The 14,965-nt window shown below is 38.6% G+C and overlaps 1 protein-coding gene across 1 annotated transcript in view; it reads left to right on the forward strand.

Annotated features, from left to right (window-relative positions):
• Positions 1-14,965, forward strand: part of Cenpp (centromere protein P) — a 177,467-nt gene that overhangs the window by 56,972 nt on the left and 105,530 nt on the right. The gene's annotated exons all lie outside the window — the stretch shown is intronic.

Raw genomic sequence — 14,965 nt, forward strand, 5'->3', positions numbered from 1 at the left:
AAACACTTGGGTTGAATTAAAATTTTGTACTTCTTTTCATTATACAGAATTTTGTGGATTCAAAGTAAGATGTTTGTGCTCTTGGTCAGATTTATGTGGCTAGCTTCTTTCTTTTCTCCTTAATTTTGGTTTGAGGTGTGGCAAGAATTTTCTCTAATATGAAAGGCAAACAAGACTAAATGAAACAACATGTACTGATTACTGTTTTTATTTTCATTTTTATGCCAAAGAATTCTTCAGATTAAAGTCCACTGTGACCTGGAGCCCAGTGTCTCAGCAATTTAAGGTGGAATTCAAAATTGTATCCGGTTCCTGGGTTGACAGAGGCTTGTATTCACATCAGTTCTTCCCTTTGATTCTTGACTAAGAATCAGAAATGGAAACATACAGCATTTCACATCTAGTTTACTTTGAGAATGCAATAGAGTGCATTGGTTTCACACATTAAAGGCACAACTTTCCCACTTATAAAGACTACTAATAACTTTTAAAGAGAAATGAATTCCCTCAGCTATGTATGCTAGTGCCTTGCCTTTCCGCTCAGTACACAAAATAATTTTATAGTCCACTTTGTCTTTAAGTGGGATCGAATAAAAGCCTCTGCTGCTCAGTCACTTCTTCTACCTTTTATTGTATGTATTTAGAAACTTTCTTCATTTGCTGAATGAGCCCTCCTTAAGAGTTGCAGCTGAAAAGCCTGCTTACTGCAAGGCTAAATTTTTGTGCTAATGTTTTCATAGTTAAACAGAGTTAGCTGTGTCTCTTGGCATCAGCTGTTGAGTTCTTTGGAAAGACATTCTTTCAAGCTTGAGAAGTTCGTTTTGGTTCTTCAAAACAGTGTTTTCTATTAGACTTTATAAGTAACCTAGAGGATTTATTTTAATGTTTCAGATTTGGGAAAAGTATATAGTATTTCAACGGTGCTTTGGCAACATTGTAAACATCTAGTCTATTACTCGAGACATTGGTATGTGAAATGTGGCAGACTGCACTTGGGCCAAAATTCCATTTAGTTACCGATCTTTTCCATATGTTTCCTATTACTTCCTTTGTTCTTAAACCTCAGGCTTTCACACTCGGGAGAAGAACAAATCTGTATGTTTTTCTCAAGCATTGTTTTAGTCCCCTTATAGTTCTTTTAAAAGATTAAGTTAAAAATCAGCCACTTAATTTTTAAATATAATTCTTTATTAATTGTATGTTGTGGTCTTAAAATAGTGATTCTGTTGTTCTTGTTTCTAGATTAGGTGAGAAAATATATCACTAATACTAGAGCACATTTTTTGAAAGTCTAGAACCAGAAGTGGTGATGCACACCTTTAATCCCAGCGCTTGGATAGTAGAGGCAAGCCGATCTTTGAGTTCCAGAACAGCCTGGTCCACAGGACAACCAGACCTACACAAAGAACCCCTGTTCCCCAAACAAAAGTGTTTCTAGAAAATTTAAACCAGGTTAGCAGTGTATATGATGTTTCATTTGGCAGTGACTGAAAAATGAAAGAGGTAATGGTTAGGATAGGCGAGTTTCTGATTACTGATTTCTTAGGTGACTTCATTATACCAAATGGAGAGAAGTCAGATGAATTGGTTTTAAAAAAGTTTAAATTATATGGTAGAGTTAAGATTTTATTGAAACAGACACGGCATCTCAAAGCTTAACAACATACTAGTCCTGGCTAGGGAAAGCCTCCTAGTTCAGCCTAATTAATATAATAGGTAATTTTTCTCATTTATTTGTTCATTGTTCAGCTCTTTTAAAAAAATTAAGTACCTACTTTGTGTAAAATAGTTTAAAATTGAGGACTCAGTAGTGAGAATCTTATTGTCATAGAGGAGATAAGTAGAAAATAAAAGTTTATTGAGTGGTCAGAGTATAGCAGAGAAGAAATCAAGGTAAAGGATAAAGATAAGTAAGGTAGAGAAGTGCAGACGGGCAGCTCTGCTCCTGCTGTCTGTGAGCCGGGGTGGAGCAATGAAGTTACCCTATGGTGGGTGGTGGGAGCCAAACACTGCACTGATGAAATGGGATGTTAAAGGTAAGCAAGGGAAAACCAGTGCGAGTGGTTGATGGATTAGAGTGTGACACAGTAATAAGAACTCAGGTTTAGATGAATGCTACACGAATAGACATGTGTATATACACAGGTTAGAATACATGTGTACATAGCCTTGCTTTGAAGCTTCCAGGACATGTAATTAATTATATCCTTGTAGAAATGAGCTGGCAACCAGATCTTGGATTTAAACACCATTCTAAATGAAAAGGAACCAGGGCTGTGCATAGGGGAAATGACTGATCTAGAAGAACTGGGACAAGGAAAGTGTAAAATGGACCTGGGACACTGAAAAACACCAGAAAGAAAAGAAGCTCTTTGCAAAGAGAGGGATCTGGGAAGGTCTGTACCTTCATCAGCTCAGTTTTGCAATGAACCTAAAACTGCTTTAAAAAACAAACACACAAACAAGGAAGAAAGGATGCAATACTGTTTTAGATAACAGAATTTTAGATGTTAATAAATATTGTGTGGGAGTAAGCCAAGTCAGTGTCAGAAGAGAGGGACTAACATGGCAACAGCCCTGCATACAGATGAAGAACAGGAGGTATCCTTGGAGGGTGGTGGTTTGAATAGGTATGGCCCCCATAGACTCAGATGTATGAATACTTGGCCCACAGGGAGTAGCACTTATTAACTATTAGGAATTGTGCCCTTGTTAGAGGACGTGAGTCACTGTGGGGGTGAGCTTTGAGTCATCCAGTGCTCATGCTCTCCCCAGTGTTTAAAGATGGTCTCCTCCTGGCTGTCGTCAGATCAAGGTGTAGAACTCTTGGCTCCTTCTCCAGCACCACGTGTGCCTGCACAATTGCCATGCTTTCCACCATGATGATAATGGACTGAACCTCTGAAATGTAAGCCAGCCCCAATGAAATATTTGCCTTTGTAACAGTTGCCTTGGTCATGGTGTGTCTTCACCAAAATAAAAACCCTAACTAAGACAGAGGGCTAGCCAGTACCAGCATCTTGGTAGACCTGTACTTGGATGGACCCTCCTTCCAGTGCTGTAAATGGAATCGTACTATTTATTTTGTTTGTTTTAAAAACAAAAATTTTGCCATGTTGTCTAGACTAGCTTCAAACCCTGTAATATAAGCAATTCTCTGGCCATGGTCTCCCTGCTAGCTGGGATTACACGTACTTCACTGGCTTGGAGCCATGCTTGCAGAGGAGATACAGTATCTAGTAAGTGAGCTCTTTCAGATGGGCCCCGTTGGATAGCTGTAGTACTAGCCCACACACTGAGTACCACAGTTTCCTAGGCAAACAAGGCTCACCACTTACTTTGTATTCACTGAGAAACAAACTCTTTCATAAGCTTTTTTTTTCCTTCAACATTTACTTTTTCTGTAAACAGTTCCCCCCATCCCAGTCTCATACTCTCTTACATAAAGCAGAAGAAACTTGGAATTCTTCAAATTAAAGCCTCCTAAAGCAGACAGTCTAGCTCCTTTAGTAACTCTAAAGTAGAGCTTCTTGTTAAAATTCTTGGATCTAAGATCACTACACCCTAAACATGGGAAGACAAATTCCCCAAGCATGAATCTGAGAACTTGTAACAGGTACTGTGGTTATTAGGAAAACCCAACAACTTCTAACCTAAGTGCTCGTCCTTCCTTCACTCCCAGAATGGACATGTAGGGAAGTACTTTGCAAAGTAACTTTGAAGATCTTCTGGCCTCCCGTGTTTTGTTACTATATCCACTTATTCTCAGGAAGGCATTGACTGGTCTCAGAGTCACACATTTTCTTCTCCAACCTTTTTTTCCCCCTTATTACTTTATATAAAACCACCTTTTGTTGTTTTTTGAGAATTTCATACAATGTATTGAATCATTCACTCCCAACCTTTTACCTTAACACCCCCATGTCCACTCCACCTCTTTACACCCCTCTTGGCAACTTTGTGCTCCCCCTCAACCCTCTCTCTTCTCCAATAAATAACCTACCCACTCCAACTTGTGCTCTCCATATTCATTGGGTGTGACACCATCTAGTGCAGTGTAGTTATCATACTGGGATGATGCACATCCTTCCAACGGACTCTTTCCTAGATGTCGTCAACTATGTATAGCTTCTCAGTTAGGGGTCCTCATTAGTCTCTTTCCACTGCATACTAGAATTTTGACTGGCAATTAGAATAACTATATATAGTTGTCTTTAATCTTGTACAGTAGATGGAAATACCATTTTTCCTCCAAGTAAATTAAAGAATTACTACATTTTGCTTTGGTATCAGTATCTTTAAGTGGCTAGCAGAGTGTATCATTAGTGGGATGGGTACTAGGGAACCTACTTGCAGTAGAACATGGCAGGGACTTCCTGAGTTGGGAAGCTGCCCTTTTGGTCATTAAATCAATCTAGAGAACAAGCTTAAGCAATCATGTGGTCTGGTGTTGAAACAACTTATAAATTTTTATTATTTAAATTTCTTATACAAGAAATTCAATGACATCTTGCCTTGTTTGTGAGTCAGAAATTTAGATAGAAGGTGAGTAGAGCTCAGGGTCTAGACTACAGTGTGTTATGGATAGCCCTGAGGCTAATTATATTTGATGTTAATTCCATTCTCCTGAGAGGGGTTTCAAACAAGGAATGAGTCAGCACTGAGGTGATTTCCTGTAAACCTTCTTCCCACTTTAATTTATAAAATAAAGGCTAGAGCTGGTGATTTGGCAGAGAAAAAGAAGGGAGGCAGAGCACAGAGTTGAGACAGGGAGAGAGGTTTAAGGAGGAGAGAGGTTTAAGGAGGAGAGAGAGAACCAGAATGGAGGTTGACTGGTGTTATCAAAAGGTTAGAATAATTGCGTTAAAGCTTTATCATTATCATTTGGCTCTGAAATTATTGGCATCTTGTAATATGTGTTATTATTGATACATAAATCTGATTGGCTAATTAAGCATTAAGAGTCTTAATTCTGCTGGGTAATTAGGTGTTGCAATGACTAGCCAGTGGTGCATGGAGTGTTATGTGAAAGTGAGAGGTACTTGGGGGTGAGGGAGCATCTGAGAGATGGCCTGGTGGGAGCCATGAGCCTAGCAGGGCTGGCGAGTTGGCTGGCCTAGAGAGTGAGATGGCCTGGCATAGGAGAGAGTTGTTGGCAGTGGCAGGAGCACGGGAGCTTGGCCTAGTCCCTCTGAGAGTTGGTGGATTTCATTTTTTAGTATTTCCCGAAACAATAGTGTCTTTTGCATGAATCAGAGATTGGGATCCAGTGTTTATATATAGTATTAAGTGTGAGTATGTTTACATAAAAATTCAACAAAAATATATCCAAACAATAAAGAACCCTTTGAAGTGCTACTGACCAGAAAGAAACCTCCTGTGATAGTAGTGATCTCTTCTTAGTCTACATATCAATTATATGGTGCTTTTAGTTGTAAACATTGTTAAGCTATAATATATTTAATGGGAACAGAGTAGAGTGACTGAAAAAAATAAGAGGACCCCCAAGATTTACATTTCTTACTGACTAAGGTTCAAGAATTTCAGTACAACGCACAAGATTGAAACTGCTATAAAGCTTGCCTTCATAGAAATACCAATTCCTTTTCTAAGCAGTATATAAGACAAGATTCTTAAAACAGTTGGTAAGCCATATATGGGGCCAAAGGCTTACAGGTCCTTTGAGTTTGACCCTATCAGCGCTCCTTTCTTTACAAACCTAAACAATGTGTAATGAATGCCTTAAAGGAAAAAAAAAAAAAAAAAGGATGGGGTGTGTTGCGGCCTGCCCGCAGTCCACAACACGAACGGTTCAACTGAGAATGGCAGTTCGAGCTGAAAAGAGAGGAATCTAGATGGGGCGGAAGAAAGAATGGGGCCAAGACGATTTCATGTTCAAAGCCCCCTTTTTAATTCCAACATTCAGTTATAAAGGAAGGGGGAGGGAACCCAATTTCCCGCCAAGTAACTCGGGATCCAGTAGCAGGACGAACACGTGTGTGCCTCCAAGCAGCAAAGCTGACAGGGTCTAGCAGTGGGCGTGGCAGCACGAATGAGCAGGAAACTCCACCCTTGAGCAAGCAGGTTCAAGCAGGTGGGGGAAGGGAGACCACAGGGGTGTTTTGTTACCCCTGGCTCACGTCAAAATTCCTGTGTAGCCAAAATGATTTTGAACTCTTATCTTTCTGCCTATACCTCCCAAGTGGCCCAGCTAGAAATTGATTAAGATAAAAATAAATAAACCAGCTCATATTTCTCACTTAATTTTTAAAATTTTTGATTAACCTTTGATATGATAAATTATGCCTTTTTTGCATTTCAACTGCAAAGTTGTATATGTAATTATTGAGACACCCACACACACATTCCATGCTTAAATAAAACGTGGGTGTTGTATTTTTCCTTCTTAAACCCCAACTTTGCTTCATCCTGCTACCCTTTTCTGCAGTATAAATCCAGATCCTGGCCAAGCCTTAGGGTGGGCTCTTGCTTGACACAGCAGTATGGGGCAGTGTCCTCTGCTGCTAGTGACACTCACATCATCTTTACACCATTTCTTTTGAATAATAACCTTTATTAAAAGGTTTGCTTTGCCGGGCGTGGTGGTGCATGCCTTTAATCCCAGCATTCGGGAGGCAGAGGCAGGCAGATTTCTGAGTTCGAGGCCAACCTGGTCTACAAAGTGAGTTCCAGAACAGCCAGAGCTATATGGAGAAACCCTGTCTCGAAAAAACAAAAAACAAACAAAAAAAGTTTTGTTTTAAGTGGTACAGATTGAGCTTCTTGTTTACAGGAAACATAAGACATAGAAAACACAGAAGACGGAAGAGTAGATTGAAGGATGCTATTGGTATACAATTAGCAAAAATAGACTGTGAGAAATACATCGGAAAAATATTTTCTCTCACATAAGTACTGAAGAAGGGAAGAAAAGATAAATGGGAAATGCATAGGTTTAAAAAAAAATGCTGAGTATCTATGTTGGCATCACCTGTAATCTCAGAGCTGAGGAGACTAAGGCCAATGTCAACAGTATAACATTAAAATTAAACAACAAAAACAGGGGCTGGAGAGATGATGATGGTAGGCACTTGTTGCAGGAACACGAGGACTTGAATTTGAGTCCCTAGCACAGACATAAAAAGGTCTACCTGTGGGCTTGCCTGTTAATGTTATGTGGCTAGAGACAGGAGGATGGCTGAGGCTTGCCGATTACTAGTCTACCTCCACGTTCAATGAGAAAATAGAGCAGAGAGTGATAGAGCAAGGCATCCAAAATCTGCGTGCATATCTCTGCATGCAATGCACGCTCACGCACGCACACACTCACCACATACACACAACTTAAGTATTGACACATAGTTTAAATAGTTGGAACTTTGAGCAGTTACTGGGTTTGATTATATTAATTAATTAATTAATTAATTAATTTTGTTTTTTTCCAAACAAGAGTTTCTCCATGTAACAACCCTGACTTTCCTGTAACTTGCTTTGTAGAGCAGGCGACTTGAACTCACAAAGATCTGCCTGCCTTTGCCTCCTGGCTACGATTAAAGGTATATACCACCACAGCGAGCCCAATATTAAGAAATTAATTTTTTAACATTTATTTATTTTATGTATGTGAGTACAGTGTCATCTCTTCAGACACACCAGAAGAAGGCATCAGATCCCATTACACATGGTTGTGAACAACCATGTAGTTGCTGGGAGTTGAACTCATAACCTCTGAAAGAATGTGTTTAACCGCTGAACCATCTTTCCAACTTCAGGAATTAATTTTTGATGTGATAGATATGTTGTTTGAGAATGGAGAATTGGCAAGGCTCTGTAGCACATGCCTTTAGTCCTGGTGCTCAGGATACACACATATGTTTTTATTGAGGACATTGTGAAAGGTGTTGTTTCCCCACTTAGTTCTCAATCTATTTTTCATTTATATAAAGAAAGGCTATTGCGTTTTCTGTATCCTGATACTTTGCTGAAACTTTTGTCAGCTGTAGAAATTTCTTCATGGAATTTTTAGGAATATATAAGATCATATCATCTGCATATAAATAGACTGACTTCTTCCTCTCATCTTTCACTTGATCTTCAGTTCTCTCAATGATATAGCTAAGATTTCAAGTACTTTACTGAATAGGTATGGAGAGAGTGCACATCCTTGTCTCATTTTGGATTTTAGTGGAAATTCTTTGAATTCTCTCCCAATTAAGTTGCTGTGGGTTGCTATAACTTGCTGCTTCTTTTTTTTTTTTTTCCTTTTTTGAGTTGTATCCCATTTATTCCCTCTCTGTTTTAACATGAAAGGATGGATTTTTTCAAAGGCCTTTCTACATCTAATGAGGTAATCATGTGCTCTTGTCTTTTAGTCTGTTTATTCGGTAGATTACATTTATCAGTGTTCATATATTGAACAATCCCTGCATTTCTGAATGAAGCCTATATGGTCATGGTGAATAATCTTTTTAATGTATTCTTAGATTTGGTTTGCAAATATTTTATTGAGAGTATTTGCATCAATGTTCATAAGGGAAATTGCTCTATATTTTTCTTTTTTGTTGTTGTTGTCTTTTTGGGTTTTTTAAAAATCAGGGTAATAGTAGTAGCTTCAAAAAAAGAATTAGAAAATCTTCCCTCAGTTTCTATTTTCCTCATTAATTTAAGAAATATTGGTATTAACTCTCTGAGGGTCTAGTAGAATCCTTCAGTGAATCCATCTGGCCATGGGGATTTTTGGTTAGATGATTTTTTAATTTTGTGTTTCTATTTCACTGAGGTCATGAGTCTTTTTAAATTGTTTCATCTTGATTAAGCTTTGGTAGTCAAGAACTTCATACATTTTTTTTAGACTTTCTAACTTGGCCGCACACAGATTTCTAGCATGTACACTCAGGAGTGTTTGGTTGCCGTGGGAAGGGAAGGCTTTCCTTTTCATTGGCACGGATTCACTAATGTGCATCTTCCCTCTGTCTCTTTTCATTAATTTGGATAAGAGTTCATCAGTCTTGTTGATTTTTCCCGAAGAACCAACTCTGCATTTCTGATTGGTGGTGGGTTTGATCATTGATTTCTATCCCTAAGCTTGGTAATTTGTTCTCATTTACATTTTTGGCTATTGTTTTGTTTGTTTTCTGGAGCTTTCAAGTGTTTCATTAAATTATTAATATATGAATTTGCCTCTTAGAAATGCTTTCAAGGGGCTGGAGAGATGGCTCAGTGGTTAAGAGCAGTGGCTGCTCTTCCAGAGGTCCTGAGTTCAATTCTCAGCAACCACATGGTGGCTCACGACCATCCGTAATGGAATCCGATGCCCTCTACTGACATGTCTGAAGAGAGCAATGGTGTATTCATATACATAAAATAAATAAATAAATAAATCTTTAAAAAAAAAAACCCTGCCTTCATTGCACCCATAAGTTTGGGTATGTTGTATTTCCATTTTCAGTCAGTGGACATCATTATAGATAAGAACTTTGTTCATAAGATACTATTCATTACATGATGAACATCTGTGAAAGTTTCATAAGAAAACTCTTTTTGTAATGAATGTATATTAGTGATGTTTTAAAAATACTATTCATATTTTAAAAAAATTAAAACAAAGCAGTTCCACATCTAGAGAGCACCTGGTCTCAAGTCTCAGCCCATGTGCCAGCTAACAGCTGTCTGTAACTGTAAGTTCAGGGCATTTTTGCCCTCTTCGGGGCTACTCTTGTACCAGGCACACAGGTACTGCACATACATGCATGCAGGCAAAAAATGCACACGTATAAAATAGAAATTAAGTAAATAAATATGTAACATAAGAAATCAAATCAAAGCCATAGATTTAGGGCAGTACGTTCATAATGCTTAGCAGATCTATATCTGTATTTTATCACTCTTATAAGTAAGTCACTTTCAAGGAAAGCATACTTTTTAAAGTATGTGAAAGAAGGACTTGAGAAAGTAAGCTATCCACTTGACCAGCCAACATATGAAAAATATTTAATGTCTTTGGTCTTTAGAGAAATGCAAATTAAAACCACAAGAAAATTGTACTAGCTCCCCAGTAGACAGGATACAATTAAAAGGACTAGCTACCAATTATAGATAAGGTTGTGGAAGGAAGGAATCTTTTAAACATTATTGGTAAGGATGTAAATTATTGCAATTGTACAAAACTTTTGGCACTAAATATCGTATAAGCCAGCTTTCTGCTCTTGGGTAAATATGGAAATAAATACATTTGCCCCCCAAAATTTTGCACAGCTGCTTCATAATAATGAAAAAACAAGCCTGGGATGTAGCTGTGGTACTTTCCTTGCTTGCATTCATGTGTCTGAGTTTTATCCCCAGAAGTACAAGCTCAAGTGATCCTTAACATTATAAAAGATAAGTACACTAAGATATATACCGTGAAATACTATCCAGCAATAAAAAGAAATTGAGTATATTTTGCTGACAATGTTGCTATAATCCTAGCTACTCAGGAGACTAAGGCAGGAAGTTTGAGGGACTAAGTCCAAGTTCAAAGAACTATCCTATGTTCTGGTGTGAATCTGGGCTTTAACACCTCTACAGGTATGAGCGTGTTATGCCCAAGTCTCAGTGACCCCCAAAGACCACTGAGGAGCCAATTCCAATACAAACACATAAGGGTCTTTATTATGAACATAGCAGTAGGTCAGAAGTGAGAGCCTCAGGTCTAGGGCTGCAGGGTATTTATTGTGGTTACAGCATATGAGTCAGCAAGATAATATTTTTAAAGCTCCATTTCTGGCTTAATCTGCAAGAGTGAAACACGGAGACCAAAAACCACCTGACAAACCGAATGGCTAGGTAATCTATTCTCTGCAGGATGTCTTAGGTTTTCTATATGTACCTTGACCTTGCTGTTGTCTTTCTATATGTACCTGACTGGCTCTTGCTAGGGGAGGGGGCATTGCCATAGGATGTTTGTTCAAGTGGACTTTGAGTACTCTCCGAAAACAGAGTAGGTTGATAGAGCTAGAGACCAAGCACAGTCTGGTCTCTATCTCAAGTCATGTCCATCCCCAACTCAAATTGCAGAGTTACACTGCACTACAACTTGGACAACATGCTGCTCTTGTCAGCATTTCTTGGCAGACAAAACCTTTAACTCAGAGGAAGACACGAATCTGCATTGGATAATAAACATTATTATAAACTAAATTTGAAGCCAAGCTTACCTACAAAATGAGTTCTAAGCCAGCCCTGGGCAACTTAGTGAAATACTTTTCAAAACAAAACACTAAAATGGAAATGGGTATGTGTACATCGGGATGGAGAACTTACCTAAGATAGGCGAGGCCCTAGGTGTACTGTGTAGAGCAGTAAGTAAATAATGAACTGCTGTATGTAATAATAATACGGATCCATCTCAAGTTAGCCTGATGCTGCCTCTGTACAAACTCGGGTTTGACTGTGAAACCTTACCTCACACAGTGCACTGTAACCCAACTTGGTATGTAAGCAGTGTGGGACATAAGCGGCACCTCCACCAGGAACACAGTCCAGCTTCTCCTCAGAAGGACACTAGGTTAAATGCTCCTGGATGCATGAAGGCATGCATCTGTTACCTCTATTCCAGCTAGCTCCCAGATAAGTAAGACAAAGACTATAGGAGTTATTTAATAGCTTCATGGCACAGTACTTAAGCAGTTTTAATATATTCTATTCCTCAAAGCTAATTTGGCTACCTCCCAGCCAAAATTCCTGAGATACTAGCATTTTAGTACTGGTCTGGCTCTCTGTGCTCCTGAAGTGTTCTCATGGTGGCACCTGGATCCTCTCCTCACATCTAATACACTTGCTCTTTCTCTTGCTCTCACTCTCGCTTCTCCCCCCCCCCCCCCCATCTAGGATCCAAAGTCCCACCTTATTCTCTCTTCTGCTCAGCCATTGGCTGACCAGCTTTTATTGACAGAGAATAAATGGGAGCAGTGTTACACAACATTCAGACAGAAGATACATAGATCAGGCATTACAATGCCGTGTTTGAGTTGCAGTCAGACGGGGGGGGGGGCGAGGGGCAGATAAATCAGAATTTGAATAATTCAAGGATAATCCTTACATAGTACACTAACATTCTGCTTACCTGGAGATTTGTATACAAGTTTTCATAGCAGCACTTTTTATAATAGTCAAAAACTGGAAATGGCACAATTGCCCAGGAACCAGTAAATCGATGAATATTTTATGTGTTTTCAATTAAATATTGATTGACAATAGAAACAATGGACTTCTGGTGGATAAGCCTCAAAAAAACCTGTTAAGTGGAAGAATCAGCCACCATATTATTCTGCTCATATTAAATGTAGAGATTCAGGCTATACACAGGGAAAAAGTAAATCTGCCAGAGAAGAAGGACAGTAGTATATAAATAAGTAGGTACATGGTTTGTGTTGGGAATGATAAGAATGTTCCACCATTGATTTGTAGTGGCAGTTGTGGGGGGCTGGAGAGATGGCTCAGCAGTTAAGAGCACTGACTGATCTTCCTTCCAGTGGCCCTGAGTTCAAATCCCAGCAACTATATGGTGGCTCACAACCATCTGTGATGGGATCCGTTGCCCTCTTCTGGTGTGTCTGAAGACAGCTACAGTGTACTCATATACATTAAATAAATCTTTAAAAAAATTTTTTTAAAGTTATAGTGGTAGTTGCAGAACTCAAAATATTGTGAAGACCATTGAATTATGCATTTTAAATGATTGGATTATACGTACATATTCTTTTCAGATTTAGTAAAATAGTAAGAATTAGTGTGTACAAATTTTTAGTTATGAATGGTTTAATTGTTAAAACTATGAGAAGTACATGGAATTATATTGTTTCATTTACTTTGCTTCTGTTATAAATTCTCAGTAAAAAGGCAAAGCGAACAACATCCCTGCATTGAAACTGAAAGTTTTCATTTCGGGGCTGTGCCTGCCTGTACAAGCAGAGAGTGCCCTGGATCACTGCCCCTTCACCTTCCTTAGTCTTGTGTAGTAATGCACTTGTTTCCGTCTGTGATGGATCTCAAGGGGGCAACAGTTTATATTTACCATTAAAATGTGTTTATGGCAGAAAACTTTAGTGCAGTTCTGGCAGCTTAAGACTGTATTAATAATTTGTTTTCACGTACTTAAACCAAAATTACTAACAATTGTGAAGCAGGAAACAAAACATTAACTGCACCAAGTTAACTGCAAGGATTCAGGAATCATTTTCACTATTTCATTTTTTCTTTCGTCTTTTCTCTTTAGAAAAAGATTGCTAGCTCTTTAAACTCTACAGCTTTCACTATAGACTTACCTGTTGATATGACTCTGATCTTGGTGTTAACCATATTTTAATTACTAACTAGACTTGCATTTTTCCAACATCATAAAATATTTTACTTTTATATATGTTCTTATTAGTGCAGTATATTACTGCTTGAATTATATTATAGAAAAATATTTAATTGAAATAGCTGGAATATTAAAATGTTTTAATTTTGGAAGGGCTTGAAATATAACTCAGTGGTTAAGAGTGCTAGGGCCTCTTCCAGAGGGCTGAAATTCAGTTCTTAGCACCCATTTTGAGCAGATAACAACTGCCTATAACTTTAGTTTCAGGGGATCTGACATGGTCTTCTGCACTCCATAGGTACCTTTAACACAAGGCACCAACACATACATCTAAGTAAAGATAAAAATAAATTCATTAAACCTTTAATTTTAAAATAATTGCCTTTATAGTATTTTACTTTTAAGGAATTCCTATCTTTAAATTTTTCTCGTCATTTTTAGTTTTCTCATCGGCCCACAGTTCAATAATACATGTTTATGTTGTATGAACATTTATGATTTGCAGTGTTTCACAGGAGCTGAAGAGATGGCTCAGAGGTTAAGAGCACTGACTGCTCTTCCAGAGGTCCTGAGTTCAATTCCCAGCAACCACATGGTGGCTCACAACCATCTGTAATGGCATCTGATGCCCTCTTATGGTATGTCTGAAGACAGCGACAGTGTACTCACATGCATAAAATAAACCTTACAAAAAAGAAAAAATATTTCACATACACTTTTTTTTTAGTAATCACAGCAACTTCACTGGTTTCTGCTGTCACCTCTGTCTTGTGTGCAAGTGAAGATGCAGACCCTAAGGGGGTAGCCTGCTCCAGACTATAAATGAGACTGTATATCCTACTCAAAGTCCCGCACTCCTATTTCTGTACCATTTATACTAGTGATAAGCCTTTGTTATTTGGATCTCACCGTGTTCCTCTCCATACTTTTTACAAAGCAGCAGTATTAGTCTAGGTTTCTTAAGTTGTACCATTTTAATTGTCAATTACATTTCCTATAAAGCAGCTGCTCTCAGCCAGCTGAGATTCTGTTGTCACAGAGGATGTTATTATTTGTGGGAGTAGAGACGAGAGAGCTGAAGCATTGTGCAGTGTGCATAGCAGTCCCCAACGTGCCGCCACCCCCCTCCCCCCGCCCCCAGAGAATACCAGTGGTGCTGAAGTTGAGTAACTTGCCTTGAAGGCGAAGATCTTATTTACCCATTCACTTTGGTGTTCGACTTCCACTCCTTTTTATTACATACCTATAATATTGGTTTTCTTCCACAAAAAAAAAAAATAAATAAAAAATTGAAGTCTACATTTTTAGGTAGTTTAAAATAAATATAAGGATCTGGAAAGATGATTCAGTGGTTAAGAGCACTGGCAGCTCTTCCAGAGGATCCAAGTTTGGTTCTCAGCACCCACATGGTAGCTCTTAACCATCTGGAACACTAGTTTTAAGGACTCCAGTGCCTTTGTTTATTAAAATAAGTTAGTTTTCTGTGGTGTTGGAATAGGAATGCCCCCACCTCACACACACACACACACACACACACACACACACACACACACATGTGTTTGACTACTTGGCCCACAGGGAGTGGCACTCTTAAAAGGTGCGGCCTTGTTGAAGGAAGTGTGT

The sequence above is a fragment of the Mus caroli genome, unplaced genomic scaffold (assembly GCF_978045245.1).
Source record: "Mus caroli unplaced genomic scaffold, Mus_caroli_1 scaffold_15, whole genome shotgun sequence".
Classification (NCBI taxonomy): domain Eukaryota; kingdom Metazoa; phylum Chordata; class Mammalia; order Rodentia; family Muridae; genus Mus; species Mus caroli.